The sequence below is a fragment of the Crinia signifera genome, chromosome 4 (genome assembly GCF_055691185.1).
Source record: "Crinia signifera chromosome 4, ASM5569118v1, whole genome shotgun sequence".
NCBI classification, from domain to species: domain Eukaryota; kingdom Metazoa; phylum Chordata; class Amphibia; order Anura; family Myobatrachidae; genus Crinia; species Crinia signifera.
The window spans coordinates 219,494,386-219,509,986 of record NC_139220.1 but is presented as its reverse complement, the minus strand read 5'-3'; the positions used below and the strand labels follow the sequence as shown (position 1 = coordinate 219,509,986).

At 43.6% G+C, this 15,601-nt stretch overlaps 1 protein-coding gene across 2 annotated transcripts in view; it reads left to right on the top strand.

The window, feature by feature from the left end:
* Window positions 1–15,601, top strand: part of LOC146075007 (bone morphogenetic protein 7-like) — a 113,051-nt gene that overhangs the window by 60,493 nt on the left and 36,957 nt on the right. Inside the window, exon 1 of one of the 2 annotated variants that reach the window (XM_083183805.1) lies at window positions 7,537–7,637. The exons of the other annotated variant lie outside the window; for it this stretch is intronic. The gene's annotated coding sequence lies outside the window, so the exon portion shown is untranslated. Of the gene's footprint in view, window positions 1–7,536; window positions 7,638–15,601 lie in introns of those variants that run through there. 2 annotated transcript variants of the gene reach the window in all.

Here is a 15,601-nt window from a genome sequence, read left to right as displayed (position 1 = left end):
GCGCACTGCAATGTCAACATCTTCTCTGCAGGCCAGCTCTTGGTCCCAATTCTTCTGTACTAACGTGTCCTGTGACCACAGCCATCTGGTGTTCTGTGTGTGCTGCTCCGTGAGACAGAATGACACAGGAGTATGTGGGGGACCCAAATTTGTGGGGTCCCAGGATGGCCACCCATATTGCCCCTCCCTTAATCTGGCCTTGATAGTCCTCAGTGCACATGAACAGTCCAAGTTTTAAGGACAGCCATAATTGAGCACAGGTGACTTAATTAGTACTTCTACTCGGCAATCGTGGAGTACAAGAGGAGCAGAAGCTGTTGCTTCTCTTCTACTCCGTGATTGTCAAATATGTGTTAAGCTCATCGATCATAGTCTGCTATGGATCCACCAATGAGGGGGACAGACGCAGGCTACAAAGCGTGGTGAGGATTGCTGAAAAGATCATTGGTACTGACCGCGCTTCTGTACAGGATATGTACTTAGTCAAGAAACACCCTGGTAAAATTGTACGAGACCAGCTTTATCCTGGCCACAACTTGCTCAAAATGCTTCCATATAGATAGTGGCAGGCTCTCAGTTAGCTTAGTAATACCATTCTTGTGCATGGAAAGGAGAGGCAATACTGAGTAAGTACAAATCCATGGTTTCCCTCAGCTCACTGAATGGTATTAGTAACCAGTCTGGAACGCTACATGATAATAGAATTCAGAGATATTGGTTACATATATTTTGCACAAAATTATGTGTATGCCCCCAAGCCAATGTCAAGGCTTCTCTGTATATTGGGAGTCCCTAGCGCTATATCTAGGTGCAGGGTGCGGCACCCCCCAAAAAAAGCATAAGTTAGAAAGCCCAGAGTAGCAGTCCAGTGACTATACTAAAGTGTTAATAGAAATCAGTGAGAGGAAGCCGAAGCAGAAAGTGAGACAGATTAAAAAAATGACATGTAGTTAAAATATTAAAGAAATAGTGTTGGTGAGAAAAAAATGTGCCAAGTGTTAATAGAATGTAAAGATATGCCCCACTAGAACCAACCAGACCAGGGGCACCGCACACCCCACCACCGTTACCCTAAATTGGGTCTATAATTAGCCAGCAAGGAGCCACATGATAATGGCTCCTTACTTAAATATATCTAAACTAGGAGCCAGGGACGTTTCTAGACAATTTAGCGCCCAGGGCAATGAAACAAAAATGCGCCCCCCCCAAATACATAACATGGTATTGAAGAAATTGCATGTGCTGAAATAGGGGGTGTGGTGGCTTAATTTGAAAAGGGGGTGTGGCTTAATATAAGGGTGTGGTCTAGCAGGTAAACAATTACCTTACATCACACTTTTGCAACCTGCAGGACCAGACATTGGTTACCGCAGGAATTTTTATTGTCCTCCCGCAAGTTGGCGGGCTGAAGGCCACACAATGACCTAGTACGCCTGACAGATCAAGGCCAAACAATGACAGGCTACTTAAATCATTATACACTGTTTATCCGTGATGACAATTACAAATTACGCTGCACACTGTGATGACTATTGCATATTGCGCCGCACACCGTGATGGCAATTACACATTATGTTGCACACCGTGATGCCCATTAGATACCACACTGTGATGGCAATTACACAATACTCCCCACACCTTAATGCCCATTACAAATTATGCCCCATGCGCCGTCAGCCATTCATACCTTGCGGGCTGGCTCCTGCTTGGCTGCAAACTCTGATTTGTGACAGCCCAGTGACACAGTGAGCGAGGGGAAGGAGAGATGCGCAATGCTTTCCCCTCCCCTGGAAAATCAGCTGTGCCTGTGGTGGATGGGGAGAGGAGGAGGAGGAGGAGAAGGAGGAAGGGAGGCGGCGTTAGGGGGAGCTGCCGGGCGCCCCGGCTGTTTAACAGAGGTGGACAAGCCGTGCGCCGCCCCGGGCAGCTGCACGGCTTGTCCACCTCTAGAAACGGCCCTGCTAGTAGCTACCTACCTTGGAGCAACCCCATAATACTCCATGTAGCATATCAGGACCTGCATCTCCTCCTAATGCAGGCTCCTTCTGCCTCTCACAACATACATATTGATAGTGGCAGGTGCTCAATTAGCTTAGTAATACCATTCAGGTGCATGGAAAGGAGGGGTAATACTGAGTAAGTAGAACCCATCAAAATTCTTCCATCTGGCAGATGCTTCAGGGCTTCGAAACTTCTTTACTTTCCTTCTCAAAACTTCTCACACAAATCAAGTCAAAAGCTTTTTATGGTCTATGACCAATAACTGTTTTTACTATTGACAGGGAGAACTAGAGGGTTGCCTTCCATCTGTGGTACAGGGCTACTGAGTTTTATTTTTTCCAAGGTGTGAGATACAGAGCCTAGCTCCACTCCCTAATGCCTGCAATGTCCTGCTCCCAGCTAACTGCACCCTAAGCTGTGGTGACTATCGGTCTGCAAAAACATCAATGGTTCCCTCGTTGATGGTTTCACACCAACATATTTTCTGCAAGTCTAATATGGTTTATCTGCTAAAAACATATCCTTAAATCACTATTGCAAGTGATATGATTTCAAAGAAAATATTTTCTTGCTGTCCATATTCCATCACCGTAAGGGTGTCCGAAAGAGCGGAACAGCTCAATTTGATTTAAAATAAGGATTGTAGACAGACAGCAGCAAAGAAAAAAAAAAAAACTGCTAAATTATATATTTTATGCTAGTGTTGCGACTTGAATAGCCAAGTATTTCAGAGACATTCAGTCTGTTATTAGTAACCAATTTAATGTTATTTTGCATTTCATAACCTTGTCTGTTACGATTATGGGATCGAGATGAATTATTTTTCTTTTTTCAGGGGAATGCTGAAAACAAAAATCTTTCTCTATAGGGCAAAACCATGTTCACAGCAGGAGGGGCAAATGTAACATCTGCAACAGGCTGGAAGTGGTCATTGGCTGGCATGAGACCCACCCACCTTGGCACACCTGTGCTTTGACAAACACACCCTCAAAATTCCATGTTCCCTCCCTTTAAACGCTGGCTTCCTGACAATCAAAATGTGATTGCATTGAAGAAAATTGCGTATGCAGAATAATTAGCAATTGCATCCGCATATACACAATGTGAACACACATGCAGCTGTTCAATAATACGCTATTTGATCACAGCAACTGCTTTTTCTCAACTCAGTGATCCATGATGATTTTGGCCCTGTGTCTGGTATGTGGGCAATAGGTCACCAGGAAAGAGATTTAGTGTCTTGGGCACTACTACTCCTGGTGCTGGTAAATAGCAATTTAAACCACCTATGTGTTCAATTGGAAGAATGAATAATAGACAAATAGATTGGTACCCGCTGCAAGTGATCAATAGGATTTGGCAAAAATCCTGCAAACTAAATAACAACCAAGAATGCATGTAACCACTGCGACGTAGATCAAATTTAAAAATATATAAATATCTAAAGACTTGCTTGCTCTCTCAAAATGAACCAATACCTGATACTTTTATAGCATCATTTATTTTTCCAGTCTAATGCAATTCATATGCGTTTAATAAACAAAAGGTTAAGTACACATAAAAACACAAATGTAAAAATATTCTGTTAATGGAGTGTATAGAAAAACATCCAAGGTAATAGGGGTGTAACCTTACAAAATGTAAGAACATTTGTGTATCTGTATACACAATAAATTCAAATATAGTAGCATAAATATCTACTAGCTGCATATCATTTATAATCTCCTTAATTTCACAGTTAAAATTATAAAGCGGCTGTCCCGGGAACAGAGGACGATCGGTATTATTAGTCCTTATTTTAATAAATATATATGTGGAACGTTTCTTGATATAGGTGAAAAAGTGATCAATACTCAATGGATGTACTCACAGCACGTGGGACACTTAGTAGATCTCATAACTCAGATTTGGCAGCCACTGGTTGTAGAAGAAAAGTTGGCTAGTAGCTGTAAGCATACAGTTTAATCTGTGGTTGCCGGGAATGTGCCACCTGGTACAGCAGCGACTGGAAACAGGCTGGCGTGCCGGAGTGAGCTCAAGTGTGTACCTAATGGTGCGTTCAAACGGTGAGATTTCACTTTCTATTCAACACCTATTCGATATGGGTCTGGGCCTGTGTCTGAATCTGGGTTGGTTACAGTGTTCACATTAAATTTTGACTATGTAGTACAGAGCTGTACTATACAGTCTTGCCTGCCAAGACTAGTTTTCTATTAAATTACAATACACAGGAGCGTGCATCGAATGAAGAAAAACTATTCAATGCCCATTCAATTTTCTATTCGCTTTCAATTCAATTTTGCTTCTATAAGCAAATAGTGGAAAACTCATGTGTGTACCCTCTATTAGTCCTGCCTTGCTGCAGAGTGGGGTTGAAGTCAGCGTTTGTGTAGGTTCTGGTGTCCTTGCAGCATCTGGACCACTATAATGGTTAATAGGCAAGGTGTCCTTTGTTGTAAAGTAGCTGCCCTGGGGTGTTTGTGAGCGCAGTTGGTGGTGGAATGAGTAGCGTCCAAGCGTTTCGCCCTCTAGAAGAGGACTTTTTCAAGACTAAAGGCTTCAAAGTCTGTCACCTCCTTATATTGTTCCCCTTAATTGTTTAACATAAGCTAGCTGTATCTGAGTGTTTCCATTAAGTGTGCACAATAAGCTTGATACTTTTATATTTTGATTATGGTTTCACAAAAGCACACAGAAAATAAGGGGGCATCACCTGGCGGCTGGAGCAGAAAGACGTGCCTCTTGAGAGTTCCCACACACGAGCCCTAAAAAAAGCAGATTCCCCCCTTTTCCCTGACACCCACACTCTACCCCCTCACCTGTCCATCGCAGACAGAGCAACCCGGGAAGCTTTGTGGCGCTGGGAAGCCACCTCACTGGTGCCTCCACACCCCGGCCTACTGGGGAGGAGAACCGGGGGACTGGAGTTGTGGGTGAATCCCAGCCGGGTCCCCCGGACCGCCATGGATGCCCCGTCAGCACAGACAGATCCTGCTGCTGCTCTTGTTACGCCCCTGGTGCTGGGTCTTACTCATAAACCAGTCTGGGGACTAGGAGATTGGGGAGAGCTGTGCCAGTAGCACAGAAATCACAAACTTATTATGCGGGTGGACCCTCTTTGTGCACTATTAGTATTCAATATTTCGATAAGCGAGTGAGTGCTACCATAGACACAGAATTAATATATTGGGGAGGACAGAAAAAGGGTGTCTTTGGTTGGTGCACCAAAAGAGAATTTAATAATAAAACATGACTTTTATTGGTTTCATTAGGGGGGACTAGGAAAATATTATTCACTAGGAATAATCAGGCGCTTGTACCGAGACTGTGTTCCCAAGAAAGCTGCTGCTCATATGTGGGGGTAGTCACTCCCCACTTGTGAAAAGGAAAAAAAGGAGGGTGACAAGCCAAAGGCAAGTCGAGCAGCGCTCCAATAAAATGATGATGACAAATATTTGAAGCTGTATCACAATTTTACTCAATAAAATATCATTTGAATACAATGTTACAATAAATAATACATAAATGGGTAAAGGAAGGGAATAAAAAGTAAATTGGAATGAATGATAAAATCAATTAGCCAAGCCTTGATGGATGGGTCTGGTAATGGTATTGTGATATTATCACTGATGGAAAAGAGGTAAGTGCACGTTACCGAGTGATGGGTTCAATACTCTCAAGGATATCCAGGTTAATGTCCTCACGATGGTTACGGTATGAAGGATAACCGCTGGAGGGTCAGGGGTTAATTTTTATGCTCACCAGAGTGTTCAGTCCTCCAATAGGGGTGAATGGATGGTAATTTGTATCACCGGAGGGAGCCTGGGAACGATGTACCCCAAAAAGTTGTCACTGGATGATGGTGATGAAGAGGCTTCCCTGCACAATGGTCCTCATGTGAATAGGTGGAGGATGGAATCCAATAATGTTTACCTGTATTTGAGTTGTGCACGGTGTCCGCCAATGGTGAAGGGTGAGAGTATTGGATGTTGGTAGTAGCAATGTCCACACCACAGGGAAGATCCACACACTCTAACCAGGCTGGGTACTGTCAACTAACGCGTTTCACTGCGTCCTGCAGCTTTATCAAAGGAGATTTGATAAAGCTGCAGGACGCAGTGAAACGCGTTAGGTGACAGTACCCAGCCTGGTTAGAGTGTGTGGATCTTCCCTGTGGTGTGGACATTGCTACTACCAACATCCAATACTCTCACCCTTCACCATTGGCGGACACCGTGCACAACTCAAATACAATCGCACAAGACTCCAATCATATTTGGAAATATAATAATTTACGGACCCCTCTTTTGTATTCTGTAATGGATCACTAGAGTGATACTTTTAATGATTTCAAGGGGGTGTGCTATCACTGGACAACAATAGATTGATGCATACAGATGGAGCCAGCCTTATCTCTGCAGGGGCTGGCAAAACTATCACCAGTTAACAGCTCCTGCCAGGGGGCGCACAAGACTCTCGTCCGCCCCGTGGCAATGGAGCTCCTCTCGGGTCCCCACCACCTCCGCCCGACCCCCCTAACCCTGCCTGTCTCCCTGAAGCAGAGATGGGCAGGGACCCTCTGTGCCATCATCAAGAGACTCGGACGTGCGTGCATGTGAGACGCAAGCGCGTCCCAGTTATATGGAGCGCCTCTCCACAGGCGAATGCCAGTGTGGACATTCTGGCGATACCCGGCACTGAAAGAGAGGCGCTCCATCTGTATGTAAAGAGAAAGAATTGTCAATATGTGATGCACCTATAAAAAATTGTACACCTAAAATTTACCCTTTTTAATGTGGTATTTATTTAAAAATGTGAAGTATAAAAAAAACTCACAACAATTTAAGTGGGACAAACATAATGGGGATGTTATTAAAATTAACTGACATGGGCGCTTGGCATAACACACTTAATACAAATTATAATCCTCATATGTTTGCTGAAAAGCAGGTTATTCTAAAACAATCCACACATTGAATGTTGAATAAGGTGTGTTAACAGGAGTGTTTTTGTACTACTTAATTAGTAAAGAGCACTTCCAAGCACCAACGTCAATTAATTTTAATCACATCCCCATTGTGTTTGTACCACTTAATTGTTGTGTTTTTTTTATACTTCGCATTTTTTTTTTAAATACCACATTAAAGGTTACATTTTATGTGTACAATTTTTTTACAGGTGCATCACATACGGCCTTATTTTGGTTCATTCTTTCTGACAAAATCCTTCTTAGATGGACAGAACCATGTGCACTGCAGGGGGGGGCAGATGTAACATGTGCAGAGAGAATTAGATTTGGGTGAGTAATTTTGTTTCTGTGCAGGGAAAATACTGACTGCTTTATTTTTACACTGCAATATAGATCTCACTTTGAAGTAAAACCCCACCCAAATCTAATTCTCTCTGCACATGTTACATCTGCCCCACCTGCAGTGCACATGGTTTTGCCCATCTAAGAAGGATTTTGTCAGAAAGAATGAACCAAAATAAGGCCCATAGTGACAATTCTTTCTCTCCTTACGTATGCACAGGGGAGGACGGCAGCAATCTTGGGACCATCTCCAGCATTACAACACACTGCAGTGGCCACAGAGATTGACAGGCCTGGTGCCTTGGACACCACAACAGACTGCCAGGTAACTGCACCCTTGTGGCCCCTATCTGGCCCTCATACACCTGCCCCACACCACTGCTGATTAGAACTGCTCAACATTCTAGAAGGTTTATACTGCCTGGAGGAACTGAATCTAGATAATTATAGGGGTCTCCCCCCTTATGGGCCACGGGAGAGGATCCCTCTTAGAATCAAAATCAGTGACACTGTTACTGTAGGGCAGGGCTGGGCAACACAGGCCCTCCAGATATTAATGAACTACACATCCCAGGATGCTTTGCATTAGTTTTGCCATGCGGCCATGCTGAAACTGATGCAAGGCATGCTGGGATGTGTAGTTCATCAACATCTGGAGGGCCGGTGTTGCCCAGCTCTGCTGTAGGGTCAGGACTGTGTGTGTCCATTACACCATTGGGAGTCCCCACAGCCTAGCCCCACTCTTAATTGTTCATACACTACAACTGCTTCACATCCCTGTCACGCTACTGCCACCATGTTGCCTAGCTCCGCAACGTCCACCTTCTCAGCTTTCACTTCTCCTAAAGCTGCAAGGTGTCTCTCTGGATCTGTTACAGTTTCTGTTTCACCCCAGCGATTGTTTTTATACATATCTATGTTTGTTCACATGTAGTCTCTACAGATTAATACACATTTATTGCCTGTATATTAATCCAACCATGTCTAAACCACTAAATAAAACAAAACAAAAAAAACACAACAGGGCATCATGCAACACCTTTCCCGTACAGCCTCTGGCAGGGCTGTCTTTTCATATGGGCTTAATGGGCACTTGCCCAGGGCCCCAAGGTATATAAGGGCCCTATGCTGATAGCTGAGGATTCCATTTTTCCAGGGATACCAGAATTTTGAAAATCGGCCCTGGGGAACTGGAGATATCCAACTTCAAATCAGCAGTCCACATCCGACCTCTTAATTGCATTTCCCAGTTGTATTTCTCAGGTTCTCTCCGACTTTGAGTTTTTCTGAGAGTATTCCAAAAGCTGGGACTCTCCCCTTTCTGTCGACACTAGTGGCTTGTCTCTATCATGCCTAGAACCAGCGATATCAGCCTTCCAGCAGCCGGTCCCTGCTCCAGCTCCAGCTCCAAACGTCTGGTGTACAGTTTTATATTTTTGTCAATGGATTGCTCTGGCTCCTGATCTCTGATCCCCAAGTCCCCAGCAACTCCTGAAAGTTGGGACTCTAGGGTTTTATACTATTGAAGGCTAAGAAATGTATTTCCGATAATGGCGATGTCTGCAGTCAAACAAACTGCCCTACCACCGGAAAATGACGAATATTAAGCCCACTCCATTATCCGACCCTCCCCTGCGTATAAAACACCCCCTACCTCCCTGGAAGTCATTCACAAGGGACCCTTCATTCAGCTCAGTGCCCCCTTCCACATGTTACTGTTCACCCTCCCACCACCTGTGCAGTAAAGAAGTAATTAGCAGAAGTTACTGCTTAAGGTCCTACATGTTGAGTGTAAGATACAGCACCCTCTGCCACCCGTGGGACATCAAAGCTGCTGCTGATAGCACCCCCACCCCTAGGAGGGGAGAATGGGTAAGGGCCCCAGTGCATTGCTTTGCCCAGGGGCCCACGCTACTGTTAAGATGGCCCTGGCCTCTGGCCCTTCATCTGACTCCCCTCCGTCCTCACCAGGGAAACCCAATGGAAATTCTGTTCCCTCTGACACCTCCTTCACTACCAAAGAGGACATCCAGGCGATAATGACGGAACTCAGTAAAGCTCTCACCAACAACTTCCAACAAATGTTTGCCGACTTAAGAAAAGATTTATCTTCCCTCTCCACCCACACGACTGGACTGGAATCCATTGTGGAATCTCATGCCAAAGAGTTACACCAGATTTCTCTTAGGATATCAATTATTTGTACCGAAAAGTGGAAATATTACGCGACAAGAACGAGGATCTCGAAAACAGGGAAATACTTTGTAATCACCGCATTCGCAACATCCCGGAGACCATCTTACCAAAACATCTCGAACCCTACATAAATCGGCTATTTTACAAAATGGTCCCCCACCTTAAAGGATCAGCCCCTACACATTGAATGGGCACAGAGCGCTTCGCCTGAAACCAAAAGATGGGGAAACTCTTCGAGATGTCCTGCTGAAATTCCTTTCTTTTAAAATCAAGGACCAGATTTCTTTCTCCTGCAGATCACTGCCTCACATCCCATTTGAGGACTCCCAACTACAGATCTTCCAGGATTTGGCCCCCTCCACCATTATCAAAAGGAGAGAAATCAGGGACACCACTAAGGCTCTCCGTGATAATGGATACAAGTACAAATGGGGGTTCCCATTCCGACTGATGGTCGAAGTGAATGGCCGCCATGTCAAGGTGAGGGATCCAAAGGAAGTTTCTTGTCCAGTGGTAGCACACCCCTGTCAAATCGAAAGCGATTTAACCGCCAGGAACAATTTACTCATTAAGTCATAAAATCTAAGAAATATCTCCATTAAAGTTCTGTGTGACTGACCCCCCAAACCTTCCCCCATACTCCAAAGGAAGGGAAAGAACTGCCCCACAAACTTAAACTTTCAGAGGTCGACACCAATTTGGTCTCCAGCAGCCCCCTGAGATCTTGAAACAGATCAACGCGATTCTCCTAGAAATTGAAGTAAAGTATTAATGGACTTTACTTAGCCTTTCATAGGCTTTTCATAGCCTTTTCTTATCCTGCTCACCCCAGAGACCTCGGTTCTTCTTTGAAGTGACTGGTTGCTCCCCCATTATGACGTCTCTGGGGTGGAAAGTATCGTTAGTACCCTATGCACCTCCTATACTTAAGTTGGTTTTTAGATCCCACCCTGTTGATTTTCTCTCGTACATTTTCAGATGTTTTCTACTATTATTAAGTTCAGACTCTATTAACCTGCTCAAGTTTTGTTGTTAAGCTAACTGTTTTTAATTGTTATATTAGCTTCTTAATAGCTATACAGGCTATGTTACAATTTTGGCTTCGGGTGGACGGGCTGAGGCACTGTCTCCGCTTGTGCCACCCCCTGCCAATAATAGGGACCTACTGTAAGTGAGGGCAGGGATTCTCCTTCCTACCCTTCAGATTTTCTATAGGTCACAGTTATTAAGGACTCCCAGTTAGTGGGTCCACTAGGTTTGCTTTTCGTGTTAAGCTTACCTGTTCTCACTAAGGATCCGCTCAAGGTGAACTTCTTCAGACCCTCAATTCAGGGCCTACAAGGTTCATATCTTCTTCTAACTTCCCTTCTTCCTTTCCTCTTTTTCTCTTTTTCTCTCCATTTCTCCCCCTCTCTATCCTTCCCCTTCACCAATCCGCCCCTTAGTAGCCAGTACTCGCAAACCAAGTAACCAGTGATTTTCATTTATCCAACATGCCTATTAACGTGATCTCTCAAAACGTTAAGGGGTTAAACACTCCACAAGTGATCTTTTATTCTGTATGCTTATTTCAATGCATGGTGACATTGCATTTATACAAGAAACACACTATAATGCACATCCCTCGCTAATTTCAAGGCGTTTCCCCACAGTGATATACTCCTCCCATTCTATCAAAAGGAATGGTGTATCAATAATGTTTTGCTTCGCAACCCGACTACAGATTATTACCACTAAAAGGGAGGGACGTTAAATTATCCTGGTCTGCCAGATGGGCCCCAACTAATGACTTTAGTGAATCTTTACGCACCAAACTCTGGACAGGGGTCTTTTTTCCGTAAACTTTTCCTAGAAATTCAAACTATTCGCAAAGGCGCTCTTTTAGTAGGAGGCGACTTTAATTCAGTTATTTCGCTATGCTTAGCTAAAAGTAAGCCCATGTGCCCGTATCAACATAGTCACCCCCCGGGTAATCTTAGAAAACACATGACCAAGGCTGGTCTCTTCGACACATGGCGTGCTCAATACCCGACCTCCAGAGATTACACTTACTTTTCAAACCCCCACTGAACTTTTTCACGCATAGACATGATTCTGGGATGTTGTAGTATATTTCAGTCACTGTTGAAAGTGGACATCCTTCCTAATGTTTGGTCAGACCACTCAAGTGTTTCAGCTAGATCCATTGGGTACTCAAAAAGGCTGTCAGACTTGGAGACTGAATGAAACTTCCCTTTGAATACCCCAATTTAAAGAACAAGTTATTACCCAATGTCAGCGATGATGTTCCTATGTCCACAATATGGGAGGCACACAAGGCGGTGATCAGACGAACTATAATTAAATACGCCACACACAGAAAAAAACTCCAAAATAAAAAGATCTCCTCCCTCACCTCTCAACTCTCCCAATTGAAAAATATACACAAACAATCCCACTCCCCTATCATACTGTCACAGATTCAAGGGGTTAGGGGGGAATTGCAATCCATTTTAGTGGAACGCACAGAAAAATCCCTATGGTACCTAAACCAAAGATTTTATGAAAAGAGTAATAAATCAGACTCACTCCTGGCAGCTAAACTTAAAGCTCAGAGAGCCTCCCAAGTAATGATCAACACACCCTTAGCTATGACCCAGGTCTCATAAATGACTCCTTCTATAAATATTATAAGTCCATCTATAATCTGAAGGAACCGGCTACCGGCCCTTCTTTACCATCAGTTATAGCACAGGAATACCTAGACATGTGTCCCCTTCCTACACTCTCGGACTTACACTCTAGGGAAATTTGTCAGGCCACAGAGTGAATAATTTAAAGTTAGAAGCACTAGCTTTTCACCTACCCAACTCCACTACGGAACTAGAGTTACATTTCAACTACATTTGGAGAGGAGTCTCTGGCGAGTGCTGGGCAAAGTTAAAGCCGCCTCCATCTGTACATCAGAATGTCTGTAATAGCACTGTTCAGTTAACTGACTTTTCATACTGTGTTGTTTGCCACTGTAAAAATAAAGAGTTAAAAAAAATACACAGAAAACACAAAACAAAAATAAATATATATTTGTTTCCATCGAAAAAACATAAAGGTTGTTTCATTTCAGAGGTCTTAGCAGAAAAGCACTTTCATTTAATTCTTAGAGACCGGGCCTTTATAGACCCACAGATATATAGATGCAAGTTTTGTTGGTTAGAAGACCTCCTTTACATATGTATAAGCAGGGGGTTAAAGTAAGAGTAAATGGGGTGGAATGGAGTTCAACCTCCTCTAATGGTAGGGGAGTTCCACCTCTACTACAACGCTGAACAGTAATTCCAACAGAAAAACCTGTCCCAGTGGCCATCTCCGGCGCTAAAGTGAAAAAGTGCCACTAAGAGGAGCAAGCTCTGTGCTGGAGGAATACAGGGCATGGAGCTACTGAGAGACATGGGCAGTGAGCTGCTGGATTGACAGACAGATGTGTCTCTCTGTGCACCCCAGCTGTGGACATTATGTGTATAAGGGGTGCTACTATGTGATATAATATTAATCAAGGGCACTACATGCGGGGTATATGATTGTGCTACTGTGTGTTGTAATTTTAATTGGAGTTATTGCGGGACCATTATGCCTTTATAGGAGGTAGGACACAAATTCCCTGGCACTTGTCTATGCTCTACCTAATGAGGAGGGGGTAGGGGAAAGGAGTTTGACCACCTCTCCAGGACCACTTTAAACCTGGTGCATAAGTAATACTAAAGAGGGAGAGGCCAAGGGTGATTACCCAGACAAATTGTACTTTAAATGAAGCAAAGCAGATTAGTTTATTTAAGAACAAATTATAAATATATAAATAGGTATATACCAATATAGTGCATCATAAAGTATGACGGGGCTAATGCAAATTTATATAAGGGAAGCAGATGGAAATATTTTTCTTAGATAACCTACTATCTCTTAGACTTAGGTCGCCATGAAAAGGTTTGACATTGGTTTTTCATTATTATTATTTTTAAACTGACTTGTTCATACTTTATCATCCCAATGGGCAAAGAGGGAGAAGAAAATCAGTACTGAGTGCAGTGAGCCCTGTTCGGGGATACAGTACACTTACACAGTGTATACCTAGGCACTGTTGACCTAGTGACCCATACACCCCTTTTTCTTACACCCCTCCCCCATACCATTTGCATACTCACCTGTTCCCCTGGTGTCCATCTTGAGAGGAATTCCCGGTCCCAATGATGCATTGCATCAAGATGGATGCTGGGAGCCAGTTGAGTATTTAAATAAAATCCCAAATCTGAAATTGGCCCTTATCCAAAATGCTCCTGGTTCTGAGCATTTCGGATAAGGCCTACTCAACCTGTATATAGAATACTATGATATTCCTGCTGGTCAGCATTGTTAGACTGTGAGGTACACACTTGTGATGATTGAATCTAATTCAGTAGCCCACACAAGTGCTAAAATCTTAATCATGCAATTTTATCACTTCTGTGCATGTGCAGTACCCATAGCATGCATGCAAAAAGCCCAAAGTGCAATCGCGTAACAATGTGATTGCAGTCAGGGCTGCCCTAGGAATTTTGGGGCCCAGGACTGATTTCTAGTCTCCCCCCCCCCCCCCCTCCCTTCACTTACCACCCAACCCCTGCTCCCTCATCCCCTCATGCTTAACGCAACAGGTCCCCAAGATGTCTTCAATGCAGGATGCCAGCGGCCAATTAAAATTGAGAGCTCTGATTGGCTAATGGTACATGAGCTCTGATTGGCTCAAAAGCTGGTGCAGCATTTTATGCATCCTGCATTGAACAAGCCTGTGCTTCGTTCAGTGCAACGAACGCAGTGCAGACAGCACAGTGGAGGCAGTCGGGGGGGGGGGGGGGGTTGTGGTGGGCAAAATGAGCTGTCTGGTCCCTTCCTGGGACAGCTGTACCCACAGCACCCCCCTATTGGCAGCCCTGATTGCAGTTTTGATGGGCAGCGATGGGGAAGCAACACAAAATTTTAGGGCACAGTCAGTACAACACAGGCGTGTCAACACAGTTTTCGAAAAAATGGCAGTGCTGTGAAGGCAGGGGGCCACCTGTATTGCTGCAAGAGCAGTGATTTTTGCGATCGCAGGGCAGCATTTTACATGCTGGACGGCCTTGCCCTGTACTGGGTGGCCCCCAGCATGCAAGAGAAAGCAGTTGCAAAACTATAACTGCTGCTGAATCAGGCCCATTGTACTTTAGATGATATAAAACTGAATAACATCCCCCTGGTCATATACTGTATATTTGAAACTGTGTAACTTGCTAATTATATTATCGACTGCTCATAGGAGACAGATCTCGTTGTTTAGAATGCATTTTTCAAGACCAAGATATAATGTCTGATTTTAGAATACAAAGGTTACTATGCAACTTTGTTTCTACAGACACTGACACACTGTATACATTTGCTCCTTATACTGGCAGCTGTAATAATATTTAGCCACAAGCATTAATACAATATGTACACAACAAAAAGAGGAAATTCACTCAGTACGGACTATGGCTCTTGTTGCACTATCCATAGGAAACATCAACTGATATTTTGGAATATGAAATCTAGCTATTAGCTCTGTTGGTCACAGACCGCAATGAAGCTATATAGACATTTCAAATTATATTAATATTTTTATATTATTAAATATGTATGTATATGTATAGGCGGCACCTGGATACATGTGATAGTACTGTCAGCCTGAAATGTACTAGTAACTGCAAAATATCCACTGTACGGTACCATATTCCATCCAGAATAGAGTTTAAATGAATAGGACATGCAGATACTGCCCCTGTAAGTTGTCCTACTTAGTAAATATGTATACATAATAAAAAAAAAATGTTACAGTTGTTGGCTTTTTATTATTATATTTAATGGGCAATCATTAAATGAGGGCTTATTACTAATCAATAAAAATAATACAATTAGGCAGGGGGGCGGCCATTATTGTTGTGCCTACAGGCGCCCTCACCCCTAAATCCGCCCTTGGCTGTAACCCCTTTCCAGAAACTTTTCTCTCATAAGTGTTAGTTGGTGGTGTTAATCATCTATGGAAGAACATATTCTTCATACCCTACA